At 38.8% G+C, this 21,144-nt stretch overlaps 1 protein-coding gene across 1 annotated transcript in view; it reads right to left on the reverse strand.

The window, feature by feature from the left end:
* Positions 1-21,144, reverse strand: part of LOC103021590 (inactive N-acetylated-alpha-linked acidic dipeptidase-like protein 2) — a 678,577-nt gene that overhangs the window by 269,148 nt on the left and 388,285 nt on the right. The window lies entirely within an intron of this gene.

A 21,144-nucleotide genomic window follows, 5' to 3' on the forward strand; every position in this document is an offset into this window, starting at 1 on the left:
TTTACTTAGAGCGCACAAAGACCTGTTATAATACATTATACTTGACTATAACTAATATTATATTCAAGACAAGTATAATTCATGAGTGTTTAAAAATATATTTATAGGATTACTGAGGGTGTGTTTATAAGTTGGAAGCTGTTTTAGTCATGATAAAGGTCTACAAGCTGAGACTGAGTTTCTTGGTATTGACGCATAACATGTTATAAACACAGCTATTAATGCATTATAATCACAGTTCATGATGCATAATAAACATGGCTATGATGAATTATAGAGTTTTATAAATATGTATAGCTAAGCTTATAATGCCTTATGAATGCATTATAATGTGTTATGAATATGTTTATAGTCTTATAGAGATGACATTCATAGAAAGTGTTACCAAGTGTGGTGACACTTTCTATGAATGTCATCTTTATTAGACGCTATAACCACATTCATAACATATCATAATGCATTCATTAGGCATTATAAACATGGATATACATGTTTATAGCCATGTTTGTAAAGCATTGTGGCCTGTGATCATAATACATTATAAGCTGTGCTTATAATACATATGTTAAAATAGTATATCTCTATCATTAATAATTCAGTCCTACAATGAAAGTCTGGCACTTTACTTAGAGCACACAAAGACCTGTTATAATATATTATAATTGACTATAACTAATATTATACTCAAGGATTACTCAAGAATAATTTGTGAGAGATTAAAAATATATTTATAGGATTACTGAGGGTGTGTTTATAAGTTGGAAGCTGTTTTAGTTAAAATACAGTCTGCAAACTGGGACTGAGTTTCTATTTCTGAGTTTCTATAAACACAGCTACTAATGCATTATAATCACAGTTCATGATGCATAATAAACATGGCTATGATGAATTATACATTTTAATAAATATGTATAGCCATGTTTATAATGCCTTATGAATGCATTATAATGTGTTATGAGTATGTTTATAGAGTCTTATAGAGATAGCATTCGAAGAAAGTGTTACCAAAAGTGTATAATTGCTTTTTTATGCTATTCTCTTATCATTATGTCAGTGGCATTTAATAGTCCTAAAATTACAAAAAAATACTGTGTATTGCAATCATTTCTGGACAATATATCGTCCACCAAAAAAATCTTACCGTGACAGGTCTACTGTAGAACCATTCATTAGAAAAGGTGTTTAAAAATCTGAATGTGCAAAAATCCACATCAACCCAAATGATCAAATGAGCTTTAAAGCCAAGATAAACTAGGTAAGCCTAGTTTTGATAGGCTGCTATTAAACCTCTATGAATTATATACTTTTTGGGGAGAAAAAAAAATCATACCACTATTTGGAAAATTCTTTCTTTGGGAACTTTTTTTTCAGACCATTTATACATTTATTTTGATAACAAACTACTTATTTAATTATTAGCTTTATCGCTATGACATTAACAAAAGTGATGTATATACATAACGTTATTTACATATTCTTATTTGTATTCATGACCCACTTGTACAGGTGCATCTCAAAATGATCAATGAAATATCAATGAAAAATTACTTTATTTCAGTTATTCAGTTTTACATGTGAAACTCATATATATTATATAGATATATTAAACACTCAAAGTGATCTATTTTAAATGGTTATATCTTTTATTGTTGATGATTATTATGGCTTCCAGCCAATGAAAACCCCCAAAAAAGTGTCTCACAAAATTTTTTAATATTATATATAAAACTAATTGGTGGGCGCCGAGTGGTCCAGCGGTCTAAAGCACTGCCACTATGAGCGGGAGGTCGCAGGTTCGAACCCCCACTCATGCAGCTTTACCATCAAGCTGCCGGCGCTCAGATGGAGCAAAACTGGCCCTGCCCCCTCCGGGTGGGTAGATGGCGCTCTCTCACCACATCACTCCTAGAGTGATGTCTGCAGCACAGGGCGTCTGTGAGCTGATGTATCAGAATCGAGCCACTGCACTTTCCTCCGAGCATTAGCACTGTGATGCTGCTCAGCAATGCTACAGCATCAGCAGCAGCTCGAAAAGAAGTGGTGGCTGACTTCGCATGTATCAGAGGAAGCATGTGTTAGTCTTCACCCTCCTGGTGTGTTGGGGCATCACTAATGATAGGGGGAGTCCTAATTAGTGGGTTAGGTAGTTGGCCGTGTAAATTGGGGAGAAAAAATGGGAAAAATAAAAAAAATAAAAAAATAAATAAAAAATAACAATTGGTACTTTTGGCAGTGTGGGCAGTGTGCCAAGTCCTGCTGGAAAATGAAATCCACATCTTCATAAAAGTTGTCAGTAGCAGAGGGAAACTGTAAGATATGAAGTGCTGTAAGATTTTGTGGGAAAACAAATCCTGCACTGACTTTAGACTTGATAATAAAACACAGTGGATCAACACCAGCAGATGACATGTCTCTCCAGACCATAATTTTCAATGGGCAGAGTACTTTTGCACGTCACACTTTTCAGATTTTTATGAAAACCATGTATCATTTTCGTTCCACTTCACAATTATGCAATACTTTGTGTTTGTCTGTCACTTAAAATCTCATATGAAATATATTGGATGTAAGAGTTCAAGGGGTATGAAAACTTTTGCAAGGCGCTGTATTATTAAGTCTCTTCTCTGCAGTCCTTCCACATGTCCATTTCAACAAAGGTTGCTAGTCAGTTAGCAACCCTGCAAACTTTTAAAATGCTGATGTAACACATCCAGAATCTCAGCCTCTGCACTCGCGCAGCTCCTGCTCCCATAAGTCAATTGCAAGTATGTTGCACCATTCAAAACAATGATTTTTCTTTTTTGCTTTTGTAATTCTTTTAGCTTAAAAGCGAGGCGAGACGACTTGCTGCACATCTGGTCTAAAAAAAACACAGATTTTCTCATCATTTATTGCACATGGTATCATCATAGTGCTATCCAACAGCTTTATTGAGCATTACATTTAATGATCATATCGTGCTGCTCCAGTCTGTTAAAATTATAAGAGCGTTTTGGGTCAGCAGGGTTTCTGTTGTTATATTAAACTCAGGGAAACATCCAAACGATTCCTCTGAGATGGGTTGATCAGCAGTGCACTATAAATACAAAGGTAAATACAGTGGTAGACTTTTAAAGGTAAATTAAGTAAAGTTAAATATTACTCTAATAAAGTAGATTGTCATGTCCTGTCTGTCCTCGTGCCTGTGTGTGTTCCACGTGACCTGTGCCCCTGTGTTCTGTTCCAGTACTTTTCCACCTGTGTCAATTTGTAGCTCCGCCCCCTAGCCCCAGGTGTTTCCACTTCCCTTGTGTGCTAAATAGCCCTCCTCTGTCTCTTGTCCTTTGTTGGTCTTTGCACTAACCCCTGTTGTTTGTCGTACCTCTGTTTCTTGTGTTCATTCCTGCGCTCCTTGGTTTCCTGCTCTGTGTTTATCCCGTCTTGTTTTAGTTCCTTGTTTATCTTGTTTATTCCTGGTAATTGTCTCTGCTTTGTTTAGTTCATAGTCTTGTTTCATTCATTTGTTTTCCTTGTATAGCCTCCCTCTTTGTTTGTAGTTGATATTTATCTTGCTTATTCTCGTGCTCCTTAGTTCCCTCCCTAGTGTATATCTTTTGTTTATCCTTTGTTATATTTTAGTTCCCTGTGTTTTCCCTAGTTTATTCCCTTGCCCTGTTTTAGTTTATCCTGCCTAGTTTTATAATATCTCTTGTTTGTTTATGTTAGTTTTATATCACGTTGGTTTTCTTATTCATTTCATTGTTCTGTGTTTACCCGTCTATTTGTTTATTTGTTGTTTAGTTATTAAATTCCTATTCTTACCTGCACTTACGTTGTCTCCTCGTCTCCCTACCTGGGTCAATCTTGACATAGATAGTAATTTCCTCTATTTGGACCTCCAGTAAAATAATAATAATAATAATAATAATAATAATAATAATAATAATAATAATAATAATAAAAATAAAAATAATAAAAATAATAATAATAATAATAACAATATAAGATATATAAGAACTAAAATAGTACCAGTCAAACATTTGGACACACTTTCTCATTTCATATATATATTTTGATTTCTTTGTATATATATATTTTTTTATATTGTAGATTAATATTAAAGACAATTAAAGAAAACAGTTAAGAGACACGTGCTGGTCAACGAATTAGAATAATTTGAAATAGTGCAATCATGAAATTCTTTGAATGCATTTTTTGTGCAGAAAGCAAATCAGGTGTTCACCGCACCTGTCCTACTCGTTAGACTAATCACAGAACTCGTTACCTGGAAAAAAATTTGCTCAGCTGAGCTTTCCAAAAGGCCCATTTAGGCCATTTAACTGTGACACTGTTGTTTTATTGAATTAGAATAATGGAGAAACCGTTTCATTGAATTAGAATAAATGCTCAAATTTTTGTTTTCTGTGAAGAGTGTTCACTGTGCAGTATAAAGTCAGGGTTGAGTAGAATTTCTAAGTTGTAAAATCAATCATGGGTAAGCAGCGCGACCTCTCAACCGGAATAGTGGCTCAAATTCAAGCCCTTCGCCAACAAGGCTTGACCCAAACTAAAATTGCTGAGCAGCTCGGCATCAGCCAGTCTTCCGTCTGCAAAGCTCTCAAGAAAAACTGCAGCAAGCGCACCAACTGTTCCGAAAAACTTCTGCTCGCGACAACAAGCAGCTGAGAAAGATCGCAGTCAGCAACCGGTTCAAGTCCACATCCGAGCTCACCGACTTGTGGAACAAGCAGACCGGCGCTGACGTCTCCAGATCAACCACTTACCGTCGTCTGCGCGAACTCGGCTTCAAATCTCGCGTTCCAGCAGTAAAACCGATGCTGAACAAGAAACAAATGGAGAAACGGCTGAAGTGGGCCAAAGAACACGGCGAGTGGACTGCTGAAGACTGGCAGAAAGTGGTCTTCAGTGACGAATCACGCTTCTGCATCTCCTTCGGTGACCAAGGTCCTCGTGTCTGGCGTCGTGGTGGCGAAACCTACAACCACGAGTGCGTGAAAAGATCCGTCAAGTTTCCCCAGAGCGTTATGGTCTGGGGATGCATGTCCGCTCGATGCATGTCCGCTCGAGGTGTAGGGAAACTCTGCTTCCTCAAGAAGACTGTCAATGCTGCCGTATATCAAGATGTTCTGGAAACGTTCCTGATTCCGACTGTTGAGGAACAGTTCGGCGAAGAAGACTTCATATTTCAACAGGATCTTGCACCGGCTCATGCGGCAAAGTCGACCAAAGATTGGTTCACTAAAAAACAGCTTGAAGTTTTGGCATGGCCGGCCAACTCGCCTGACCTCAATGTCATTGAAAACCTTTGGGCCATCGTCAAGCGGAAAATTCGCAACAGAAAGCCTACTACGCTGGACCAACTGAAGCAGAACATCGCCACTGCCTGGGAAGCTGTGAGTGCGGAAACTTGCGACAAGCTGGTCAAATTGATGCCGCGGAGACTTCAGGCAGTCATACAAGCCAAGGGGGCAGCCACAAAATACTGAGAAAGTCATGATTGTAATTATAATAAAAATTATTCTAATTCAATGAAACGGTTTCTCCATTATTCTAATTCAATAAAACAACAGTGTCACAGTTAAATTGCCTAAATGGGCCTTTTGGAAAGCTCAGCTGAGCAAATTTTTTTCCAGGTAACGAGTTCTGTGATTAGTCTAACGAGTAGGACAGGTGCGGTGAACACCTGATTTGCTTTCTGCACAAAAAATGCATTCAAAGAATTTCATGATTGCACTATTTCAAATTATTCTAATTCGTTGACCAGCACCTGTATAGAATTATTTAGTAAACAGTAATTAAAAAGTGTCATTTCATTAATCCCCTGATCTAAACCTGATGAACTGAGATGGTGATTTGAGGTGATTTAATTGGGATGAGCTGGAGCTTCACAGCGTGAAGAAAAAGCAGCAGCTATTGTTCAGCACCTCCAGGAACTCCTTCCTTCAAGAAAATGAGAAAACTATTTAGGTGACTCTCCCTCATGAAGACACTGAGATTAAAATGAAAAAACAAATTAAAACCAAGAGTCTGCAGATCTGTCTGCAGATACAGCTAAAATATAAAACATATTCTGGTTTATTTAACACTTTTTATTATTTACAGAATAATTCTGCATGTGTTCCTGTATAGCTTTAATATAGTCTTTAATATTAAATTTACAATGTAAAAAAAAAATCATTAAAAGAAAGAAACACATTGAGTGAGATGAGATGATCAAACCTTTGAATGGTACTGTATTTACTTTAAAATATACTTAGTATTAAAGTATCAAACGTAAAAAAAAAAAAAAAAAAGAAAAACGTATTCTATGGCTCTAGTGCTCTATTATCATTTTTATAACAAGACTCTTAATGTGTAATTAACTCATTTTAGGTAAAAAGACTCTAGTATCACTCTTTTTTTTTAAATAATTTTATTTCTAATTTTTCCATTTTCTCCCCAATTTACACGGCCAATTACCCAACCCACTCGTTAGGACTCCCCCTATCACTAGTGATGCCCCAACACACCAGGAGGGTGAAGACTAACACATGCTTCCTCCGATACATGTGAAGTCATCCACTGCTTCTTTTCGAGCTGCTGCTGATGCTGTAGCATTACTGAGCAGCATCACAGCGCTAACGCTCGGAGGAAAGCGCAGCGACTCGGTTCAGATACATCAGCTCACAGACGCCCTGTGCTGCAGACATCACCCTAGGAGTGATGTGGGGAGAGAGCGCCATCTACCCACCCGGAGGGAGCAGGGCCAATTGTGCTTCCTCTGAGTGCCGGCAGCTTGGTTTTCGGGGTTTGTGCTACAGTATAACATGTAATATTGTCTCTGCAGTGCTGATCTATGACCGCAGCACAGCAGTGCAAATATAACATGTTATAGCAAATAAGACAAGGGCACACTAGCAGGGCTAGCAGGAACTTCAAGCTACACCAGACTGCTCTTTTACTTTTTTTACTTTACTTTCACTTCAGATACGCTTTAGCAGCAACAGCAAACGTGCTTTTCAGCGCGCTTTTTCGGACAAGGTTGGGCGATTCTCACTTGAGCGGGGCGTGGCAAACCCCCTCTTTCACACTTTCTCTGTTTGCGGACCTCGGGGGCGTTACTCACGGCTTTAAAAGACAGTCTGGTGGCGCGGATTTCCTATATCGCCCGCAGCTGTGCGCAATCTAGAATCCTATTTCGTCACTCACACTCGCCGAGGCTTCAGCCGAAGGCATCAGCTGTTGTGTGAAGACCCTCTCGTGTGAAGACCAACGCGGGTAAAGACCTGCGAGTCTACCTGCACGAGTCCACCGAGCAAGGCCACTGACAAGGCAGCCCGTCCTACTGCCTCCTAAAATGTGCTCCCAACACATCTCAGTTATTTCCGGCACGCACAGAAGGCGTAAAAACACAAACAGGCGCCAGGATCATACTAACCTGCGTCCACTAAAACAAACCACGCCCACTACTACCTCATTCTCTGTTGGGCTATGGAACTGCCAGTCGGCTGTTAAAAAAGCAGACTTTATCGCCTCTTATGCGAATCATCAGTCATTACAACTGCTGGCACTGACTGAAAATACTGCTACTCCGGCGGCTCTTTCCAATTATTATTCCTTCTCCCACACTTCTCGTCTCTCTGGACGAGGAGGTGGAACGGGCCTATTAATCGCTAATGGCTTAAAACATACTCCACTATTACCGGCAAACACATTCAATACATTTGAGCATCATGCCACACTGGTTAATACTCCAGCAAAACTTGCCATTATTGTTCTCTACCGTCCTCCTGGACAAATGGGCGAATTCACGCATGAACTTGACATGCTACTGTCTTCTATCCCTGAGCAAGATTGTCCCATGCTCATTCTAGGGGATATGAACATCCACCATGACAGTACCAGCTTCACAGACTTCCTGTCCCTCATGCAGTCTTTCGAACTGGAGCAGGTCCCCAGCCCTCCAACACATAAAGCTGGCAAACATCTAGACCTGATCTTCACTCGTAACTGTGACACCGACTCTCTAACTGTCACTCCTTTGCACGTCTCAGATCACTACTTTATGAAACTCAATGTTCATATTTCAAATAAACCCACAGCTACTCCTACTATGGTCTCGTTCCGCCGAAATCTTCAAGATCTCTCAGCAGACCAGTTCTCCTCGCTGGTGACTGACAATATGCCTCCACCAGGCTCATTTTCATCACTCAATGTAAATGATGCCACTGACACTCTCTGCTCCACACTAAGCTCCTGTTTGGACAACCTCTGTCCTCTTACATCTCGAGCCATTAGCTCAAGCAAACCGCAGCCATGGCTTAAAAATGACACACTCAGGGAACTACGCTCCAAACTCCGAGCTGCCGAAAGAAAATGGCAAAAAACCAAAAAACAAGCAGACCTAAAAAATTACCAACTGCTCCTGGCTTCTTTTTCAGCCAACCTCACTACTGCTAAAGCTGAATTTTATCACAATAAATTCTGCTCTCTCACAGACTCCCGGAAACTATTTGCTACATTTAAATCACTACTCAACCCTCCGCCTCCTCCTCCGGCTATATGCCTTACGGCTGAAACACTTGCCTCATTCTTTACTGGCAAAGTGGCGGCCATCAGCAACCAGTTTACTGATGCACAATGTAGCAGTCCTACTACATCCTCTACTGCCCGGTGTCCCTCCACCGAAGGCGTTGCTTTCTCCTCGTTCACTCCTCTCACTGAGAACGAGACACTGGCTCTCCTAACACGTAGCCGTCCTACTACGTGTCCGCTTCTCTCAACCCCGCCCAGGTTGACAACTACAGACCGGTCTCACTGCTACCCTTTCTCTCTAAAACACTAGAAAGAGCAGTTCTAAATCAGGTCTCTGGCTTCCTCTCCCAGAATGACCTTCTGGACCAGAACCAATCTGGGTTCAAAAAAGGACACTCTACCGAGACGGCTCTGTTGTCTGTGACTGAAGCGTTGAAAACTGCCAGAGCTGCAGGTCAGTCCTCAGTGCTCATTCTGCTGGACCTCTCGGCCGCATTTGACACAGTCAACCATGACTTCACATTATATAGATCTATTTTATTTATTTATTTTAGTGTTTATTTCTTTTATTGATGGTAATTATATGGATTACATCCAATGAAAACCCAAAAATCAGTGTCTCAGAAAATTAGAATATTATATAAGACAGATTGGTACTTTTAGCAGTGTGGGCAGTGTGCCAAATCCTGCTGGAAAATGAAATCCACATCTATATAAAAGTTGTTAACAGAGGGAAACATCTCACTAGACCTCGAGCAGTTTGGACTGTGTGTCTCTCCACTCTTCCTCCAGACTCTGATCCCTTGATTTCCCTTAAATTAAATGTAAAATTTACTGATGATCAGTGATGGTTTGGAGAGACATGGCATCTGCTGGTGTTGATCCACTGTGTTTTATTATCAAGTCTAAAATCAGTGCAGTTTTGTTTTCCCACAAAATCTTACAGCACTTCATGCTTCCCTCTGCTTTTATAGCTTTTATAGAGATGTGGATTTTATTTTCCAGCAGGACTTGGCACACTGCCCACACTGCCAAAAGTACCAATTGGTCTTATTTTATATTGTAATTTTTTGGGTTTTCATTGGCTGTAAGCCATATAGTCATGAACAATAAAAGAAATAAATAAACACATCTACGTAATACACTTATATAATATATGAGTTTCACATTTTGAACTGAATTACTGAAATAGAGTTTTTTTGGTAACACTTTCTATGAATATCATCTTTATTAGACTCTATAACTACATTCATAATATATTATAATGCATTCATAAGGCATTATATACATGGCTATACATATTTATAAAAATGCATAACCCATTATAGCCATGTTTATTAAGCATTATGACTTGTGATAATAATACAGTATAAGCTATGCTTATGGTATACATGTTAAAATAGTATATATCTATCATTAAAAATCTAGTCCCACAATGAAAGTCTGTCACTTTACTTAGAGCGCACAAAGACCTGTTATAATACATTGTAATTGACTATAACTAATATTATATTCAAGACGAGTATAATTCATGAGTGGTTAAAAATATATTGATAGGATTACTGAGGGTGTGTTTATAAGTTGGAAGCTTTTTTAGTCATGATAAAAGTCTACAAGCTGGGACTGAGTTTCTTGGTATTGACGTATAACATGTTATAAACACAGCTATTAATGCAGTATAAACACAGCTCATGATGCATAATAAACATGGCTTTGATGAATTATAGAGTTTTATAAATAAGTATAGCCATGTTTATAATGCCTTATGAATGCATTGTAATGTGTTATTAATATGTTTATAGAGCCTTATAGAGATGACATTCATAGAAAGTGTTACCGTTTTTTTTTTCAACGATATTCACTTGATTCACAATTAAAACAATCAGCAGATTACTCCACCACTAACACAATCCACAGTGACAGTCTCAGATAAAAGTAACACTCTTCTGTGTGAGATTACTGAATGGGTGTGTGCGCGTGGGCGGTGACGGTGTGTGGCTGTGTGTGGGGCGGGGGGGGGATGTGTGTGTGTGTTGTGTTGGCAGACAGGATGCGCACTCTCTCCAGGTTTAGGGTGAAAGCAGAATTGAAAATTCCTTTTCAAGAGAGCCCCCGGATTGCAGGCAGATGTGCTGGCCTTGGGGTGCAGCGTGCAGACGCTGACTTTTTTATTAGCGGCGTGCTAGGTGAATATCAGAGGGAAATAAAGATGAAGCTGGCAGAGAGGATGCGAGCGGCGCTGCACACACCGGCGCTCCTGATGACACCAGCTGAGCGGGGTGGGTCCGCTTTAGTGAAAGAGGGCTTTTCTACCTACTGGAGGTGATTTAATTTGGGCTAAGACAGCAGTGGTCTCCACACAGCATCCAAACCCTGTTTATCACCTCAGCAGCAGAGCAGACGACACTGAATAAACAGCTGAAGATGAGCACTAATTTGTTAAAACAGTTCATTTAAAACGTACATAGCAAAATTTACAGTGTTAAATTAGTCAGGTCAAGTCAAGTAGGTTTATTGTCAATACTGCATATGGACAGGACGAAAAATTACGGTAATACTTTCTATGAATGTCATCTCTATTAGACTCTATAAACACATTCATAACATATTATAATACATTCTTAAGGCATTATAAACATTGCCTTATTAATATTAATTAATATTAATATTTATAAAAATGCAAAACCCATTATAGCCATGTATATTTAGCATTATGACTTGTGATCATCACTTAGTTTCTTGGTAATAATGTATAAAATGTTATAAAGACAGCTATTAATGCATTATGAGCACAATTCATGATGCATAATAAACACGGCTATGATGGCTCATACATTTTTAAAAATTACAGCAAGTACAGAAAAATATATATAATATAAAGATGGGAGACACTATATGTACAAGACACAAATAGACATATGTAAGACAGAAGACACTAGTGCAACAGTGATGGGGGGATTAAGATGGGATGACAGTACAAGTATAAACAGAACCTGTATAAAACAGTAGTGCAAATATGGTATAAAAATTAGCTCTTAATTTAATACTTAATTAAATTGAATACTGTCCTAGATAACATATGACAACATATCAAATAACTCTACCATAAGACTGAATATTTTAGAGTTAATTCAACACCGTGTAGAATCATATATCAAGTCTATGTTAACAGTGTTAACATATTTTACCCCACAGGGAAAAAAACAACTCTCAAAATTGTTAATTATTATTTTTTTTATTTAAGTTCATTTGAATTTGTTTTTGTATATTTTCAGAATTTCACCCAAAACTATATAGCTAAATCTATAAAACTGTCACATCTTAGCCCGTGTCTGTCTTGTGTTTACCTCCCCATGTGCTCCATGTCTTGAGCACTCCGTCATAGCCCCGCCCTGTCATCTGTAATCCCTCCTGTCTCATTTGTAACCCCACCCCCTTGTTACTTTCACAGGTGCCCCTTGTCTTTGCTTGTGCATAAATCCCCCATGTGCTCCTTTGTTCTCCGCCGTGCTCTGCCTTTTGTGAGCTCTAGCCTTTGTAGATTGTCCCTGTCTTTTGTTTGAGTTCATCATTTGTATTGAGGGGCTAACAAGACAACAAATTTGACACAGGAAGATTTGCCTACTGAATTTACTAAATAATCAAAAAAATGTTAGTTAGAGTTAGAGGATGGTATTGTGTTGTTTTTTTTTATTTACCCATTTATCTGCCTGTTGTGCAAATTAATTATCTTTTTGATCATGTTCATGAACATTTTTTATATTAATACAGTACTGTCCTTTTACTTTAAGCAGTTGAGTATTACATTTTAGAATCAACTACTTGCAATACTTAAGTAGAAAAATGTTAAATACTTTTCCTTAAGCTTGAAGAACATTTCAACTTCTACTCAAGTCACTTTGATGCCTTTTTTGGCACTTCAAGTCTGGGTCTGACTCAATGGGTCAAGGCAGTTCTGGAGGCTAAAGAATATTATGCAAATGGTTTTAATGTTATGACAATCAGTGTACATGTGTCTATATTGGCTTGCAAAAGTATTAACTTTTAATGTCTCTCCACAGAAAATCAATGGGATTTAGGTCTTTTAGGACTTTGACTGGATCATTCTAACACATGAATATTCTCTGATCTAAACCATTCCACTGTAGCTCTGGCTGTATGTTTAGGGTCATTGTCTTGCTGGAAGGCCTCAAGTCTTTTACAGCATTCAGCAGTTTTTCTTCCTTCAGGATTGTCCTGTATTTATCTCCATCTATCTTTTCATCATCTCTGACCAGCTTCCCTGTCCCTGCTGAAGAAAAGCATTCTCTACAGCATGATGCTGCCACCACCATGTTTCACAGTGTAACAATGTATTTCTTCTTCCCACTCTTCCATTAAGACCGGATTTGTGTGCAGAGTGCAGAAACTATAGTTGTCCTGTGGACAGATTCTCCTGATCCACCTGAGTTGTGGATCTCTGCAGCTCCTCCAGAGTGACCATAGGCCTCTTGGCTGCTTCTTTGATCAGTGCTCTCCTCCTTGCTTAATCTGTCAGTTTGGGTGGACCATGCTTATGTGTTGGTAGTTTTGCAGTTGTAGAATAATTTTTCGTTTATTTTTTGGATGATGGATTGATGGAACAGTGATCATTGGGATGATCAAAGCTTGGGAATATGTTTTCATAACCTAACCCTGCTTTAAACCTCTTCTCCACAACTTTATCTCTGACCTGTCTGGTGAGTTCCTTGGTCCTTTGCTCTTTGTGATGCTGTTTGTTCACTAGTGTTCTCTAACAAACCACTGAGACCTCCAGAGAATAGATATGGTTTTTATACTAAATAACTTGAATTAAGTGACTTTTAAAGGCAAATACACTACTTTGTGTTGGTCTACCACTTAAAATATCAATAAAATACAGACATACGAATGAAGTTAATGAATCACAAATAGTTCAAGAGGTGTTCATTTGAAAAATACAAAACAAACCTACTGTAACTACATAGAATGGAGTGGAATGGAGGGAAATGCAATAATCTCCCAGCGCCGGTGGAAGAGCCTCCACTGTTTAATGGCTCGGGCAGCAAATGAAAGCCATTAGTCCATAAATCAGAGGTCAGTCGGTTGCCTGGTTGTGTTCTGGTTCCCGCATGGTTTATTAGCAGGAATGGAGGGAAACAGTGAGCGTGACACCCACTGCGGCCCGAGCTACCTGCTCCCTGCAATCGATACCATTATAATTAAAGGGGTTTCGATAAAGCTATTCCATGCAGCTCGAGTGCAGTAATTGCACAGGCAATTTATTATACTTATGGCATTCATCTGGGAGGCTTGGGGAGTTGAGCCGATGTAGCAGGGAGCAGACATTTGCAGAAAATACCAATTCGTTTGGGCCTTTCTCCCTTCGATTGCTTTTCTCTACGGTGAATAAGTGTGAGATGAAACCTGGCTGGCTGATGCACGGTGGCACGAAACCAGAAAAGCAGAGGAAGAAAAAAAAAAAGAAAGAAAAAAGAAAAATCCTTCACAGTAATGAATGAACCCAAACACATTCACATTTTACTGCATACGGCAGCACGGCAGATGCTGACAATGGCACGAACAATACATTGGCAGGCTTTCAAACAGTGGCGTCACCGCGCGAAAGGGATGCGTCTCCCGAGGGCCGCTCCGATTGGCCCGCGCAGGGCTCTGAAGTCATCTTCACGGCGGGGAGAGATCAGGTATGATTAGAGCACATGGGAGCGCTACAGTGGGCCTTAATTGAAAAGGAATTAAAAGAGAAGGCGCGCACAGATGGAAACAAAAGATTTGAAGCCTCTGAAGTGGTCAGTGCCCGGCCCAATCAATAGAGCACAGATTACTCGCTCCTCACTGTTTGATCCAGCTAATGGAACACGGGTGCAGGCCGGGTTCTGGACTGCGGCAGGTCATGGTTGGAAAGCTGCGGAGCTGAGCAGAAGCTGGGGGGGTTGGGGGCGTATTACAGACACCAGGGACAGTGCCCAGTTTGAGTAGGATCGATGGTGATCATGTCACTGGTTGGAGTATTTCGCTCGTATTGATTGTTGGACACATGGCTGGTGACAGGTGATGCTGTGAACCAGCCAACCGCCGTGGTTCTGCAGCCACTCAGCAGTAGTTCTGAGTCACTCAACTCTGAGACAGAGAGAGACATAGAGACACACTTGGATAACTTGGATTTATCTACATACAGTACCAGTCTAAAGTTTGGACCCCGTTTTTATTCTCTCTTTATTTCCTAATTTCATTTGTTTTCTACATTGTAGATTAATATTAAAGACATGAAAACAATATTAAGGGACACATATTGAATTACATATGAACCAAATGTGGCAAAAAAAGGACTTTGTTCTCCACAATCCCCTGACCTGTACGGAGCCCCTAAGGTGACATTGTGTAAAAAAAATCCTAAAATTATGCCCACGATTTATTAAGGCATGGGAATAAAATCCTAAGGCATGCTGATGACTTTTTTAAGGCATTGAATGAGATCATAAGGCATGCTGATTACATTTTTTTAGGCATTGAATGAGATCCTAAGGCATGCTCATGACTTTTTAAGGCATGGAATGTGATCTTAAGGCATGCCAGCAACTTATCAAGGCATGGAAAGGAGATCATAAGGCATGCCTGCAACTTATTAAGGCATGGAATGAGATTATAAGGCATGCTGATGACTTTTTTAAGGCATTGAATGAGATCATAAGGCATGCTGATTACATTTTTTTAGGTATTGAATGAGATCCTAAGGCATGCTCATGACTTTTTAAGGCATGGAATGTGATCTTAAGGCATGCCAGCAACTTATCAAGGCATGGAAAGGAGATCATAAGGCATGCCTGCAACTTATTAAGGCATGGAATGAGATTATAAGGCATGCTCAAGACTTATTAAGGCATTGAATGAGATGCTAAGGCATGTCCACGACATTTTAGGGCATGGAATGAGATCATAAGGCATGCTCACGACTTATTAAGGCATTGAATGAAATCATAAGGGCTGCTAATGGGCTATAAAGGCATTAAAATGAGATTCTAATGCATGGCCAAGACTTTTTAAGCAATGGAATGAAATCCTAAGGCATAGACACAACTTTTTAAGGCATGAAAATGAGATCCTAAGACTTGTTAAGGCTTGGAATGAAATCATAAGGCATGCCCACAACTTATCAAGGCATGGAAAGGAGATCGTAAGGCATGCCCGCAACATATTAAGGCATGGAATGAGATTATAAGGCATGCCCATGACTTACTAAGGCATGGAATGAGATCCTAAGGCATGGCTAAGACTTCTTAAGGCTTGGAATGAAGTTATAAGGCATGCCAATTACTTATTTAGGCATGGGAATATGATCCTAAGGCATGTCCACTACTTTTTATGGCATGGAATGAAATCATAAGGCATGCTGATGACTTTTTTAAGGTATTGAATGAAATCCTAAGGCATGCTGATGACTTTTTTTTAAGGCATTGAATGAGATCCTAAGGCATGCTCACGACTTATTAAGGCATGGACTGTGATCTTAAGGCATGCCAGCAACTTATCAAGGCACGGAAAGGAGATGCTAAGGCATGTCCACAACATTTTAGGGCATGGAATGATATCATAAGGCATGCTCAAAACTTATTAAGGCATTGAATGAAATCATAAGGGCTGCTAATGACTTATAAAGACATTAAAATGAGATTCTAATGCATGCTTTTTACTTTTTTATGGCATAGAATGAGATCCTAACGCATGCCAACAACTTATTAAACTATGGAATGAAATCCTAAGGCATGGAAACAATGTATTAATGCAAGGCAACAAGATAGCTAAGTCGTAGCCAGAGAATAACATTTTATTATTTTAAACACCAGTTATAAACCTTTTTTAAAAATGATCTTCTTGCTCTACTAGGATCAGCTCACAGTAGCAGCAGTGCTACTGCTTTATTAAAGAGATATTAAAGAGATATTAAAGAGATGTTGCTGATGCTGTTAGGAAACCAGTAAACTTCCTACTTTAGCAAGCTCTGATGTAACACTGTATCAGATCCAGATATTAATAACTGGAAATAAAAGCTGAAATATTAGTATTTTGTCTCAAAAAAAACGTCTAAAAAAAAAAAGTTTTCAGACTACAACAGAAATAAATGGATCTGCCTCATTGTTCAAATACTATTAAAGGAGACTGTATCGTCAAATTATGAAAGCAAAGGTAACACTTTCTATGAATGCCATCTCTATAAGACTCTATAAACTTATTTATAACACATTATAATGCATTCATAAGGCATTATTAACATGGCTATACATATTTATAAAACTCTATAATTCATGTTTATTATGCATCATGAACTGTGTTCATAATGCATTATAATGCTGTGTTTATAACATGTTATACGTTAATACCAAGAAACTCAGTCCAAGCTTGTAGACTTATATCATAACTAAAAAAAACTACAACTTATAAACACACCCTCAATAATCCTATTAATATATTTTTAAACACTCATGAACTATACTTGTCTTGAATATAATATTAAGTATAGTCAATTATAATGTATTATAACAGGTCTTTGTGCGCTCTAAGTAAAGTGACAGACTTTCATTGTGGGACTAGATTTTTAATGATAGATATACACTATTTTAACATGTATATTACAAGCATAGCTTATAATGTATTATAATCACTTAATAAACATGGCTATAGTGGGTTAAGCATTTTTATAAATATTTATAGCTATGTTTATAATGCCTTATGAATTCATTATAATATATTATGAATGTAGTTATAGAGTCTAATAAAGATGACATTCATAGAAAGTGTTACCAAACCAAATATTACACAGTCTGTTTGAAGCTGAAAGAAGATGACCAGGACAATGATCTACCTCATAATTCATCATAAAATACCTAAATAAAGACAAGCTAAAGCTCGTGAATAGCCCCCACAGTTCTTTGACTTGAACATCGCTGTAAATCTGTGGGTAGAGTGGCAAACCTCTATCATGCATGCATGATGGGTTTTTTTTTATCCTTTGAGGTTGGAGATGACTACAGTTTACAGGCATTCTGTAAAAAGAGTGGGTGAACATTTCTAACATAAGAGAAGAATGACTCTTTGCAAGCTGTAAAATCTACCAAAGGGGGTGCTATCAAAGAGAGCACTGATTTAGTATGCCTTTCATCTTTCTACAGTTGCCACAGTTACTGTTTAGTTTATGCTGTTTTTAATAGTTCATTCATTGATTCATGTAGTAGTGATTTAACAGCTGTGTGTGTGAATTTCTTGTCTCTTAAGAAAGTGTTTGAGAGCATCAGTTGTAAAGTGGTGAAGCGGTAGGGTTGACAAAATATAAATAAATAAATACATATATATATATGAAGGAACACATAAGGAATCATGTTAAACAAACCAAAATTACAAATACTCTGTGAAGTATTTAGGTGCTCTTATCTGGGGAGCTGTTTGTTAACTTGTGGTTTCTGAGGCTGGTGAATCTGATGATCTTATTCTGTGCAACAGAGGAACTCTTGCTCTTCCTTTCTTTTTTTTTATTTCCATTTATGGAAACATTTAATGGTTTAACGTGACAGAAATCCACCTTCATAATCAGGTAAATTAAATATTAACACATTTACAGTCATGAGGAATGTTTTTTTTTTATTATTATTTTTATTAAAAACCAAACACAAAAGCGGTTCCTTGTAAACCCAGCCCTAAATCCCAGCCACACCCTCTCTAAATCCCACCCCAGTTAAGAGAAAGTATAGACCATGGTGGATCCAGCCTTCACTCTCCAGTCTCCCAGTTCAGACCTCTAACCCTTCTCCTGCTTGCAGATTTTTTACTGCCAGAACTGAAGCAGTCTGGTCTTCTGCATTATCCATGACTCTCTTCAGCAAATCTTTAATAAGGGGGTGTTTGGGGTTGATTTCTAAAGTCTTCTTTTGACTTGCATGATAATTTGTGGAAATGTCTTTTCCTGTCTGATAGGCTCGAGCCTTCATGATCTTTTTCATGTTTTCAGACCAACTGTACTGACTGGCCACCAGTGCACAGGTCTTACATTTACATTTACATTTAAGGTATTTAGCAGACGCCCTTATCCAGAGCGACTTACAACAGTGCTTCCATGTTACTTTAAATATCCGAGGCTAGTTTATAGACCAGGATCCAGAGATACACAGAGCTTGATCATGCTTTTTTTGGGATTAGTTTAGGAACTCAACATTTAAAGACTGCGAGTGACTCTGTTCTGTTCTGACAACCATTGGAAGTTCATTCCACCACCTTGATCCTCCAGCACAGAGAAGAGTCTGGATGTTTGTTTTCTGAAATCCAAAAACTCCATCAATCAAGAACCAAACTATTCAACTGAATAGAAATGACATCAAATACAAGTTATATTAACTTCGATCAAAGCGTTTGATACTGAAAAGAGGCTTAATATATATAAAATCAAAAATTGTGAGCTGCTAAGAAAATGTGACAGATGTAGCATTTTGCAAAAAAAAAAAAAAACTGACTGCAACCGCCTTGCATCAAACTAGATGCTTAATTACAAAAACTACATAAACACATAAAACGTGAAAACACTAAATACACTGCAACAGCTACACATATAAATATGTATGTAATGAACTTAAAATACAAATGCCGGCGTAGATTGTACTCTTTAATAACTGACACTGCTTCGAAACACAAAAGGCATACCGGTCTTTCGTCTTGAAGTCCGTCTGCATCAACTTTTCTTTTTCTGGACGTTATGGGATAAACATTTGTATGTCTCAATTCCACCCGCGAAGTTACGCCTTCCCTCCGGCAGGGTTTCCACATCAATGACTACACTGCCGTGTAGTGGCAGTAAGCCGTAACTTCACGGGTAACACAATCAACAAGCATTGTGGGAAATGTAGTATTTGGTCAAAGCACGCTTCTGACCTATTTATTATAGACACTAAGATCTTACAAGCTCTCGCGGGCCACATAAAAGGACGTGGCGGGCCACATTTGGCCCACGGGCCTTGTGTTTGACAAGAGCTCTTGGTGCAGATCTGGCTTTGACCATCAGTGCCATTAAGTATGAGGGGGCTGGTCTGCTTTTTGCCTTGTAGGCCAGAGGTAGGGTTTTAAATCGGATGCGGGCGGCAACAGGAAGCCAGTGGAGGGAACGCAGCAAAGGAGTCACATGCCACAACTTCAGAAGATTGAAGACGAATCTTGCTGCCGCATTCTGAATTAGTTGTATTGGTTTGGTGGCTCGCAGGTCTTCCTTTCCTTTGGGGGGGCCTGATGAGAGCCAGTTTTATCATTACCTTTTTGTAAAGTACTTGATTTTTTTCTCACTGACTGACCTTCATTTCTTTATTTAGAATATTACTAGAATATTATAATATTCACTATTCATTGTATACCTGTAACTCTACCTCTTCACTACTTTACTTTAACTGATGCTCTCAAACACTTAAGAGACAAGAAATTGATTAAGCAATTAACTCTTGATGAGTTCAGCACAGCTGTTAACTGATAACCTGAAATTCCAGGTGACTCTACCTCATAAAAACGAGCCAAAGTGTTCAAGATGTTCTAAAACATAGAACATATTCTGGTTTGTTTAAGACTGTTTTGTTTACTAAATAATGCCATATGTTTAGTATTAATCTACAATGCAGAACCTTTAAAATAATGGAAAACCACTGAATTGAGGAACACTTTTTGGAGTAAAACAGAAGTGCAGAGTATTATATTGGCTTTAATGTCAACCTGTTACACTCTGCCTTATGTACAAGTCAATTTCATGCACACACATGCACATAAAACACACACACAGACACACACATACAAGTAAACACTACAGACACACAATCACATGCCCCCCTGAGTTTGGCGGAGTTGCAAACAAGCACACTCTTAACCAAAACAACAAGTGCTTGACTCATAATCACCCCTGATACGAGCCATCTTTAACTTCTTCATTGGAACTTTGGCAGGGGATTTGCCTTAAAGCCCATTTCCTTTCATTTTGTCGCAGGAGACGAAAATCCTTAACTGTCTATCAAGCTAAGAAGGCGGCGGTGCAGCACTGGCAGAATCTCCAGGGTGACGATGCAATGATAAGAGGGGATTTTCACTCAATAGCAGGAATTAGAGCTTAATAACCCTCTTTAAAACCTGCCGCAGATGCTTCCTGGCACACGTGCACAGCCAGAAAAAGGGGCCTCCATGGGCTGCAGATGCACAGATCAGCCATAACATTAAGACCACCCAACTGATTTTGTGTTGGTCCCCCTCTTGATGCCAAAACAGCTTTTAGCCATCGATGTAATGATGGCCTAGGACAGGTGTGATATTCTGCAGGGTTGGGTAGCAAAGCAATACATGCAGCAGTGTTGCGTACTGTAATCATGATACGAAAGAAAATAAAATAATTCGATTAAGAGCAAGGATAACATTACTTTAATATCTTAAACTGACTACTGCACACACCATGCCTGTGCATGTCTAATAAAGTGATGGAACATATACCTGAGAAACGCAGCTAATTTTTTTTGGTTCCACCTGAAAGGTAACAACCAGGACAGAGTGCCAATCCATATCTAAGCATATAGTCATAAACGCGTTGATGCACATACAAACGCA

Source organism: Astyanax mexicanus, chromosome 16, assembly GCF_023375975.1.
Source record: "Astyanax mexicanus isolate ESR-SI-001 chromosome 16, AstMex3_surface, whole genome shotgun sequence".
Classification (NCBI taxonomy): Eukaryota; Metazoa; Chordata; class Actinopteri; order Characiformes; family Acestrorhamphidae; genus Astyanax; species Astyanax mexicanus.